The sequence below is a fragment of the Meleagris gallopavo genome, chromosome 4 (assembly GCF_905368555.1).
Source record: "Meleagris gallopavo chromosome 4, MGAL_WU_HG_1.1, whole genome shotgun sequence".
Classification (NCBI taxonomy): Eukaryota; Metazoa; Chordata; class Aves; order Galliformes; family Phasianidae; genus Meleagris; species Meleagris gallopavo.
Window position 1 is genome coordinate 52,632,054 of NC_139407.1, and position 11,820 is coordinate 52,643,873.

At 37.5% G+C, this 11,820-nt stretch overlaps 1 long non-coding RNA gene across 1 annotated transcript in view; it reads right to left on the bottom strand.

Annotated features, from left to right (window-relative positions):
- LOC146544514 (uncharacterized) overlaps positions 1-10,783 on the bottom strand; it is a 29,113-nt gene extending 18,330 nt beyond the window's left edge. The window contains exons 1-2 of the long non-coding RNA XR_014883194.1: positions 8,228-10,783; positions 7,351-7,540 (exon numbers count right to left, since the gene is read on the bottom strand). This is a non-coding gene — a long non-coding RNA (uncharacterized LOC146544514). The remainder of the gene's footprint in view (positions 1-7,350; positions 7,541-8,227) is intronic.
- Positions 10,784-11,820: the final 1,037 nt, after the last annotated feature.

An 11,820-nucleotide genomic window follows, 5' to 3' on the forward strand; every position in this document is an offset into this window, starting at 1 on the left:
CAACAATAACACAGATTGGTGTAATCAGTAAATTTGCTGATGCACTCAATCCCACTGTCCATGTCTCCAACAAAGATATTAAATACTGCTGGTCTTAATAACCCCTGAGGAACACAGCTCATCACTGTTCTCCACTTGGACATTAAGCCACTGATCACAAAAATTTGAGTGCAACCATCCAGTCAAGTCTTTATCCAACAAGTGGTCAATCCATCACACCCATGTCTCTAATTTATAAACAAGGATGTCACAGGGGATAGCGTCAAATGCTTTGCAAAAGCCCAGTTAGATTACATCAGTTGCCCTTCCTTACCCACCATCCTACTTACCTTAGCATAGGTTTCAGGAGAATCTGCTCCACGATTTTGCCAGGCACAGTGGTAAGACTGACTGGCTCTTGGTTCCTCAAATCCTCCTTTTTTTTTTTTTTTTTTTTTTTTTTTTTTTTAACTTTTTAAAAATGTAAGTTATACTTCCCCTTTTCTAGACAGTGGGAACTTCACCAGACTGCCACAACTTCTCAAATATGATGGAGGGCTGCTTAGCAACTTCATCCTCCAGTTCCCTCGGAAACTTCAGTTTCTTTAGATGGTCTTTAACTTGTTCTTTCCCCATAGTGGACAGTTCTTCATTCTCTCATTAGCTGCCTTTGAATTCTATGAATTGAGTGGTGCGTCTACAGCACTTGCTGCTTAAGATTGAGGGAAAATAACAAGAATCATAGAATCATAGAATCACCAAGGTTGGAAAAGACCTACAAGATCATCCCGTCCAAAAGTCCAATTATCACAATATTTCCCACTAAATCACTTTGATGTTTTGCACAACATCAAAGAGTTCCTTTAACACCTCCAGGGACAGTGACTTTACCCCTCCCTGGGCAGCCCATTCCAGTGCATGACCACTCTTGGAGAAAAATTTTTCCTAATGTCCAACCTGAATCTCCCCTGGCACAACTTGAGGCCATTTCCTCTAGTCCATCCTATGCTAGTTACATAGGAGAAGAGGCTAACTCCCACCTCACCACAATCTCCCTTCAGGTAGCTGTAGATAGCAATAAGGTCTCCCCTTAACCTCCTTTTCTAAAGACTAAGTAATTTCAGTTCCCTCATCCACTACTCATAAGATCTATGGTCAGAGCCCTCACTAGCTTTGTTTCCGTTCTCTGGTCACACTCCAGGACCTCAATGTCTTTCTTGTATTGAGGAGCCCAAAATGGTGCAGTACTCAAGGAGTACAGAGGGATGACCACTGCTTTGCTCCTGCTGGCAACACTATTTCTGATGCAAGCTGTGATGCCATTGGCCTTCTTGGTCAATTGGGCACACTGCTGATTCACATTCAGTTGAAGATCACCTAATACTCCCAGGTCTGTTTCCTCTTACGCAGTCTTCCAGCCACTCTGTCCCAAGCCTGTAGCATTGCTTGGAGTTGTGGCCAAAGTGCAGGACCCAGCACTAGGTCTTGTTGAACTTCATTCTACTGGCCTCAGCCCAGTGATCCAGTCTGTCCAGATCCTTTTGTAGGGCCTTCCTACTCCAAACTTGGTGTTATCTGCAGACTTATTGAGGGGGAACTCAATTCCCTCATCCATGTAATCAGTAATGATATTGAACAGAACAGACCCCAGAAAAGTTGTTGAGTATCTCAATCCTCTTCATATTCTGAGTAACCAGGTCTCTCATCTCCCAGAGAGGGACCATATTTTCCTTAGTTTTCCTTTTATCAACAACATACTTATAAAAGTTTTTCTTGTCACCCTTCACATTCATGGCTTCAATGTAGAGGACAACTGCATAGCAAGTGATTTTTGTGCTGTTATTCCCAGCTGTTTATATGCAGCTTTGATTTGCATTGATGCTCACTGTTAAACTAGACACTTGTGCTTGAAACAGCATTTTAATGGGCTTTATTTGTGGTACTCTCAGAAATCTTATGGAATTCTTATGTAAAGGATAATTCACAGCCTATAGCTAGGAATGGTCATACTAAGATGTATACTCCTAAAAATTAGGGTTGTTCTGAAAATAATGCCTCCTACGGGTTGTTTTTTTTCATGAAGCAGTTTTGATGATCTTGTGACCAGTGAATGACAGCAGGAACTATTAGAGAATCAACAATGTTAATTGCTTTTTTTTAGTATGAGCAAAGAATTCAACATTTATCCAGTAATGTAAAGTCACTTTATCTGTATAGAATGATAAAATTATGTTCAAATTAATACTACATTAGTACATCCTACAGAGGCAGTTTTGGGTACAATGAGCTAAGAAGGAAAGCCAATTTAAGGATCTGTTGTCACTTTTCTCAGTCACAACCACTGTTTTCCCTTGCCTCTTGGTACAACAGGTACTTGAGACAAGTTGTTTTTCTCCCGTCTACTCATACTCATACTCTTCTGGAGAACTGTAGTAAAATGATCAGTAACTGATCTGGGACAAAATAACTCTTCTTTCCCCTGTTCCAATGAGAAGTCTTGTTCTATTGAAGCCAGGTGAATGATTTTAGAGTGCTGTTGGGATAGGAATCAGAGGCTCATTAAGACTACTAAAAACATCTGCATCTAGGCTATACAATTTTATCATCTCTAGGCAGAGTGACCTTGAGAATTTAAAATAAATTATTCTGCTGACAGGTAAGAAACAGATCTGCAAGCAGGAACGGACTCAGTAAATTGGTAAAAATCCTTTCTGATAAAAATATATTCATCAGTGTAGAAATATAATCATGTGCATTTCTTATGATGCTCTGTAGACTATTCTACCAATAGATAAAGGAGTTTTTTGTTGTTGTTGTTTTTCATTTTGTTTTGTTTTGCTTTTCCTGCTTTTTCTAAAAGGAACGAATTAGATATTACAAATATAACAAATTTGATATATCACATTAAAATCTGTCTAGTTATCTCTTTTCTTCCCCTGCCCCTTCATACTATTTGAATCCTGCTCTCTGTACTAAGCTATGTATGAAAGTAAAGTATCAAAGATAATTATGTTCCTTCAAGTATGTGAAAATCAGCAGTTAGTGGGAAGGATAGGGCAAAACTGCTGTCCTACTGAGAGAAAGACAGATTTCTGCCAGTATACACTCCATTTGGCAGCATTTCAGCAAGTCAGCAAGTGCATCCTGGCTAGCTGATCAGTATGCAGATAGTTTCAGACTAGGTATAGCATTGCTGTCTCTTGCCTGTAAGGGATATCATAGATGACATGAAAGAGAACTCATCTGGAAAAGGTTAGAGACAGAAGACACAAATTATAAGAGAAAAGACTTCATTAGTTCAGCTGTTTTTGGAGCAGCCAATAATCCTGGCCGTATAAATTACATCATGCAAGTACGTCTCATACAACAATTTTCCAGATATTAATTATTAGGCATGGTACAGCTTATGTGACAGAAAGGGAATGTTAACATTAGGAAGACTGAAACTTTTCTACCATAACAAAGTTATATCATGGAGTATGATTAACTAGAATGCTTTGTCCTGTTTCTGCTGCTTTTTTTGCCTTTTCTTCTGACTTGGAAAGTTCTGCTCTTTGCTCAGCTACTGCTGCATTTTTATTCTCTCAGACATTTTGTAGGTCACAAGGGTATCATTCTGACTGAGATGTGGTCAGAGAGAATAAGAAAAATTGATTTTGGAAAACTTCTGTTAACACTCTTTCATGAACATTTTGTTATATCCATTGTGAGCTTTTAGAAGACTGAACCTGTGAATTTTCTATTGCCATGTCTTTGTATGATTTTTGTAGGCTTATAAGCTGAAAAAGAGCAGCACAGCATAGAAAACACCCCAGTCTTCATGTGCACTGGGACAGACTCGCTTTTGTATTGGATTGTGATTTAATATTCTGTGCACAGGCATGCAGAATTTCTTGCTGGGCACTGAATTATGCAGAGAACTGTAGATCTGCAAACAGGAAGCTAAGCTTAGAAAGGATAATATATTAAAAGTGCCAGTGAAAAGCTGCTCTGCTTTCTGTGTTCTTTAACTCCACTACAAGTACTCTGACTCTTACTAGATCTGCAGGAAAATATGTGGTACAAATATATTGAAAGGTAAAGTTTTTTTCAAAGACTTAAACTGCTGGCTCTATTCATCTGCTAAGCTTTTCTATTGTTCCCTTCACCGTAACACCTTGGAATTTCCACTGATCAGGTCTGAAAAATCAATGCAGAAAATGAATTAAGTACATCTGAGTGTTTGTGCAAGACTGGGAAGCCTTTTGATTCACAATTTTGACACTGTTTTAAATTTCACTCCACAGCAGCAGAATGGAGGAAAAGAGTAAGGACTTGTGATTAGAAAAACTTCTATTTTTTTCATCCTCTCTTAGCCAGATGGAAACACATGGACAATTGGTTTACAGAGATCTTTATCCTCTCTTCTTCATTAGCACCACAGGGAAGTTTCTATAGTGGCTAATGTACTTACTGACATGGTTTCAACAATTTAATCACCTAGAAGCCTCTCTGTAAGGTCAATGTTCTCTACATTTGTTCCAACTCATTTACTGAGTAGAAAGGTGAACTTTTTCATTCCAGGTATGTCATTATGGAAATCATGCTAATGAATCAAGGCACTGGAGGGCATATGTATCTCTGTTAGTGCAAGATTAATGGAGACTTTATCAAGGAGGATTCAGTCTCAGATTCTTCTGATAAATCCAGGGCTGAAGTTTAACTGTACATTAATAGTCTTACTTTATACTGGCATATCAGCTTCTATCTCAGAGAAACTTAAGACATTTTACAAACATCAATACAGTACACACAAGGAACAATTCTTCTATTGCTGAAACACAACTACCTGAGGGCACAGAACAGCACAATGCATAGTAACTGGCAAGGAGGTCAGGGCACACACATTAAGAGCCCCATTCCTGCCAGAAAGATCTTTTTGTCGATTACTGTCTATTTATATATATGTAGTATCATAGAATCACATGAGTTATAAGGGATCTTTAAAGGTCTGAAGACAATTGCTTACCATATATATTTATGTATATAATTTTATGTTTCATTTGAAGCTCCTTGGCCCAGAATTTCCCTTTATTGTTTTATGACTGCATAGTGAACTGAACAACAATGTTAGCATGTTGTTAAAATTGCAAAATTTTACGTATTCCCTAAAAATGTGTTGCAGAAATGACTCTTTGATTCCAGAAAAAGTAATGAAAAATCTTTCATGACTTAATCAGCTTTTCTCATCATGAAGGCTTATAGACACCAAACAAAATGGTAAGAAAATGGTCTGAGAAAAGTAATAAATAGGAATCTTGAATTAGTAGGAATTGACATTTCCAGTTCTTTCTATGCTAAATATCATTACCTCTTGTTCCTTCACGATTCAAAAGCCTGAAGGAGAGAAAAGGAGCTCAGGTGCACTGAATATAGAAATTCTTTATAGCTGAAAATGATGGATAATTTTTTTACTTCTAAGGAAGCTTAAGGTCAAAATGTGATTCTGGGCTCTACATCCATTTCTGTTTGAAAGAAAAATTTGAATACATTTGCAATTAACAGAAAGCTATATTCTAAAAAGACATGGCTTCTCTAATACAATCTAATCTTACTTTTTATGAATAGAATTCAGCATAGTGCTATTTGGAATTAACCTTTGTTCTTCCCTCTGCTTTAACACTGTATTAACAAAAAATGGTAAAATCAGACTGATACCCGTTAAGAGTTCAAGAGCTTAGGAAAAAACACGCACTGCTGACCTTTTCATTTTAAATCTTTTCCCAACAAAAGAAATATAATCAGTTCTAAAAGCTTTCCATATCCAGAAATTTTGCTCCTTTCTGTATATTTTTCTTTTTCCTTTTTTTTTTCTTTAAATGTTGTGGGGACATAAAAGATGTAATGTTTGATATTTGCTGTAGTTTCAAATAATGAAGAATAGTCAGGCAAATCAATATAAAAATGCAGATGACATCTAAAGACCACCTTAGACTTCACATTCTGCTCAGATGTATTTGTGTATGGCTGTAACTCTGTCTTTGGAGAAAGAGAAAATATTTTGATCTTTTCTGTAGTACAGCACTGTATCGTACGTAGTGAATCCTGACAAAAGGATAAGGCAGCCTTTCCTAATAATTATTGTATCAATTTTCTTTCTATGAGTTTAAAAATATAACTAATATAATAAAAGTTTACAATGAAGTGACTCAAATCATCTAATCCTGACATTAGCCTGAACCTATGATAAATATGCCTCTGAAAAAGTGAAGGAAGGAGGGAAGGAGGGAAGGAGGGAAGGAGGGAAGGAGGGAAGGAAGGAAGGAAGGAAGGAAGGAAGGAAGGAAGGAAGGAAGGAAGGAAGGAAGGAAGGAAGGAAGGAAGGAAGGGGAAGAAAAAAAAAAAAAAAGACAATGTATGCATCTGTTTACCATATCATTGTGCCTCTGTTCTCTGGGGTTGATGTCAGCCACTGGGAATATACTGTACATATATGGTAGCCAGGGCTGTCCTAAAATACAAACACTAGGAGGACCATCTAACATTTTAGGATGTACGCTATTTCCCAAATAACTGCCTGCTCTCTTTCCTCTTAAGGGAATTCTGTTTTTCACCATAGCAATAAAGTGCTGACTGCTGAAGAATATACATTTTAGCAGGTAGCGAGAACTCAGGATGTAACATAAGTACATGTACCTCTGCATCTCAGCAATCATATATCCTTTGTTCCTCCGCTGAATTTTGAGAATCATGCACATAAAGAAGCAGAATGATCTATTTTTACCTTGAGGACTTGAGTAATCTGGTTAGTTGCACATAGAGCAGTACAGTGAAAAGAAGGAATCCTAGAGTGAATGTCAATAAAAGGTTAAATCTGACAAGTCTGGCTGCTTTGCACAGAGTAAGTGAAATAGTTTACTTGAAGTACAGCAAGCTCATGTTCAGTAGCTTTGTCTTCATGTATCTGTTGCTGTGAAAAATCAACTGGGAGGAAATTCTCTCATCTATATGTGATCACAGAATCACAGAATGGCTGAGTTTGGAAGGGACTCCTGCAGGTCATCTGGTACAAACCTCTGCTCAAATAAGGGCCACTTCAAGCAGATGGCCGAGAACAATGTCCAGACTTTGGAAGATCTCTAATGAAAAAGGCTCCAGAACCTCTCTAGGCAACCTGTGCCAGTACACAGTTACCTTCACAATAAAAATTTTCTGATACTCAGAGGGAACCTCCTGATTGCATGCTCACTGCCTCTTGTCCTGTCACTAAACACCACTGAAAAGAGCCTGGATCCATCTTCTTTGCACCCTATGTTGAGGTATTTATATACATTGGAATGATCCCCTCTGCATCTTCTTCAGGATGAACAGTCTCAACTCTCTCAATCTTACCTTATAAGACAGATGCTACAGGTCCTTCATCATATAGTCATGGCACTTCACCGGATTCCCTCCATATTACACCTTACAATTAATATGGCCTGCATCATATCTTACAGTTAGCAAGAATCAGAATCCTGTGGAGGCAATGATGATGTGCAAGTATAGAGACACAATGTTTTCCTTCTCCATTTATCAAGACCTAAGAAAAAAAAGAAGAAAAAAAAAAAAGGCAATTTCATATGTAAATGCAGAAAAGGACCACAAACTAGTGAATGCTGAGTCTCTTCTTATTTGTTATAGTTTATGGGGGCTTTTAAATTGCTGAAAAATATCTGCCTATATTGCTTAGGAACTCATCTCACTTTTAAATATAAAATGAGTCTAAAATGATCATTTTCTATTTTGCTATGTTTTGTACTGTGAGTGTCACGCTTATTTCTTTCCATTAGTCCTGTTCCCATCTTCTTCACTGCAAGATAAAGTAACTCCCAGCTGTGCTTTGCTGTGATAATTGAAGTAGATTGTGAGTGATTTGATAGATATGACAGAGGTAACCTTCAAATCATCTTCTTTTATGATAGATAGAACAAACCCACCACAGATACAGCTTTAGCTAGGGGGTTATAAAAAGCATAACACCCATGCCAATATAGAGTTCACAGAGCAATGTCTTATCAATGCCCACATCACTGCTTAGTGTTATAGTTTATCAAAAAGTGCAGAGGGCAGTGACTTCTCGTAAAAGCACACAGCATTCCAATGACAACAAAAGACAGAGACTTCCATGGACAGTGCCTGCAAATACAAACTGAAAAGGGGAAATTTGGGCCAACAGAAGACTGATGCATCAGTGTTCTACATAAGGCAGTAGTCTACAGATCGGTACCTTTTAGCTGCAGGTGTCTAATAAGCTCGAAGACAACCGCAGAATAGAAGAGATGCTGACTGACATCCAGGGATCTTGTATCTGCTTCTGTACAGAACGAGCAGGTGTTCCTGTGAAAGACTTGATACAAAAGTGCTTTGTTTTGCACGAGGTACTCAGATCGAGGTATGATATACAAGCAAGAATTCTGGGCATATTAGTCAAAAGAAAATCTTATTTTTGAGTTAGAATTAGAATTCAACATATGAGAGGGTAAATGAGGCAAGGAGGTTGAAGGCTGAGAAAAGAGGAGGAAGGTGTGATGCCTTTTCATCCGTAAATAAAGAACTATCTTCAATCCACTTTCATTCAGGAAACATGGAATAAACCAAACAATGGGCTTAAAATGATATAGGGATCCATTCTAAGTCTTTGTGAGAGAATAGAGCTGCAAACTCTAATATTTATTTATTTATTTTAATAAAATCCGTATATATTTCTTTCTTTGAATGTTTTTTTTTTTTTTTTAAAGAAATATACAGGCTTACTGCAACAGTATTTATTTTACAGCTAGAGTTCCAGATTTACAACATATGATTGATTACTACAGCACAAAAAGAGTCAAGTCAATCTTGTACTTACAGAAAGTAGATTCTTTTTTTCCTCTTCTAAAATAAACATTCCTAATTCATTATCAATTTATTTATCAATTTTTTAATTCTCACCTATTTGTATTAGTAGAAAATGCTTTACTCAGAAGTGATGGCACAGGCTGCCCAGAGAAGGTATGAATGCCCCAACTCTGGAGATGTTCAAAGTCTGGTTGGATGGGGCACAAGGCAGTCTTATCTGGTGAGTGGCAACTGTGCCCATGGTAGAGAGTTTGAAACAGGATGACCTTTAATACATTTTCCAACCTAAGCCATTCCATGATTCTATGATAACAAAGTACTCTCTCTCACACATATGAAAAAGGCAAGTAGCAGATTGTAATTCTGTGCCTCTTAAATACCAAAAATTGATCAGAATGGGGAGAGGGGGGATTAAAGGGGGCGGGGGGGGGGGGGATTGGAGGCGGGAGTTCAAGCAATCTTACCTTAATGAACCTATTCAAAATGGTTTTCCATTTGCCAATATTATTTCTTTGTTTTTATCTTTAATTGTTTTTTTTTTTTTTTTGTGGAGGTTTTTTTTGCCAAAATTGCTCATTCTTTTCCTTCATCACATTCTGTCCTCTAAACAGGTTCTACTTTGATATGTCTCATTCATTTTGAGTGGTATCTGTTGGCTAGAATTCAGATATAGCACAACTTTGATGAAGTTTGAAGCTCCAGGCTCCAAAATCCATGCTGGTATATAGCAAGAAAGTGGGAGAATGGAAGAATGATTTAGTAACCTAACAGGAACCTGAGCAGTACAAAAGAACACGTGCTCATTAAGGAAAAATTATCTACCACAGTGGACTTGCTTACTTGCAAGCTCTTTGGCACAGAGATTGTTTCTTCTTCTCTGCTTCTGGAAGAATAGTACAACAGGGAGCCAAACTTCACAGGGGCCATGGGACACGAGCATGACATAGAAAATCAGCATCTGAAGGAAAGAGCAACTCGTGACAGCCTGTGTAAGAATGATTGCCTCCAGATTTAGTTTCAGTCATCAAATTAGTCACCTGCTCCTAATTTCTGATAAGTATTGGACTGAGAAAGTAGCATTTTTGTTTCCAAATGATACTGGATTAAGAAAAGCAGGTGTCTGAGACACCGCAGCTTCCATTTTTCTGCACTTTAGGCTGTTCATCTCATTTTCAGTTCTGAAAATTAACAGAGCTAACCTCGAGCCAGCACATTTTTTCCTTTTTATTGTTGTAACTGGCACTCTACTCATGGTGTTAGTGTCGATCACAAATGATAACGATACAGGGTTTGTACCTTTCCTTTGGCCCAGGCTTCTCTCACCACTGGCTGCAGTCTCTCTGTGCTTTGTTGTGCTGCCTCCAGAGATTTGGATAGGAGTTTGAGCTCTTTCCAAAGCAACTCAATGAGCTTAGCTGTAGCGAGGCAAAAACAATAGCAATTGGCAGCAAAGGGTAGACAGAGGCTTTTAATATTATGGTGTTAGACAGCAAACAGGAATTATAGACAGAAAGAAAAAGGAAGAAAGAAAACTATAGGACAGGAGAAAGCAAAACATAAGGGACAATGAAGTGGTCAAGTGACAATTTCAGCACACTAGGAACAGTTCATTATGTTAGTCACAGCAACCTGGTTTACATGTAGACACACAATACTACCTATAGAATGATAGGACACTTGTTTCCCTTGTTCTGCTTCCTTTGTCCTCTCTTTGTTCCCTTCCTCCTCTCATATTTCTTTCTTCCTTGTTCTGTGAATTACTTCTTTACACTGTAGATTTTTTCAGCTCTTTAGTTTATTGCTCTCAGCTTTTTGTTCTTCTGTTTGAAGTGAAGACGAGAAGAGGAGCTATACAAACTTTCAATGCTGAGGAAAAGAAGCAATAACGAAGAATAAATCGATAGGGAGAGAAACCAGTTGTTTATTACTTCAGCTCTGCTGTTACATTCTGTTTCAGTATCCTCTTTTATTTTTTTCTAACATAGTACATATTTTCTTTTCATGCGCTCTTTGCTTATTTCCAGTAACACACAATGATATAAATGATCCTGGCAATATCTGGTCGCTACTGTGCATAAGAGTTTCTACCAGCTCCTCACAATCTTATCACCATTCTTGTAATATTTAACGCTTTTTTCAAAGCCCCACCTCTCATATTCATATCATTATCTGACAATCTCAAGTTATGCTCTTTGAAAAATAAATGAAGGGTGGGATTCATCTCACCTAATTTAATATGTGTAGAATGTAGACATCTACATCTCAGCTAACCCCCTAGGCTGCCTTTATAGTCAATGAAGAGAATTAGGCAATTTTAAAGCATGACTCTTCTAATCTATTTTATAAGTCTATTTTAGGATGAGAAGTGTGGTACCCAAGAAGTAGCTATTTCTCTCCACCAATAGAGAGGAAGACCAGGATGAACAGATGATTACATCTGGGTGGATGAATTCTTCTTGCCTCTAGGTTTTGCAGAAAAATTGTAATATCTAACGGAGATGACTTTTTCATTATAATAGCATTAATATGCAAATAAGAATAATCTGAAAGGTTTTAGCTCAAAACATAAACTAAAGAATTTCATTCTCTTTAACCTATTTGATGACCTGGCATTTTTTTTGTTGTTGTTTATTATTTTTGAATACCAGTAACTTGTATTTAACTGTGATTAATAAATACCTTTCTCCCTATCTCTCTACTACTTCTTCTACCTTGTTCTTCATTGACTTTTCTGGGCTTTTGGGGTTTTCTGAAATTCCCTGTATTGACTTCTGCAAGAAAATGTGGAAGGCAGGAACACCACTTACATAAAGTTACCTCATCAAGGATATTTTAATGCAAAAGGTGATAATAAGTAAAGGGGGGAGCAATAACTCAAAGTGACAGAAAAGTGGTAGACAAGAATAATAGAGATAAGGGCAGAGATTGAATGTCTCCCACTACTAATTGATAGGCTAGTAACAAACTCCAGAAATGATTAGT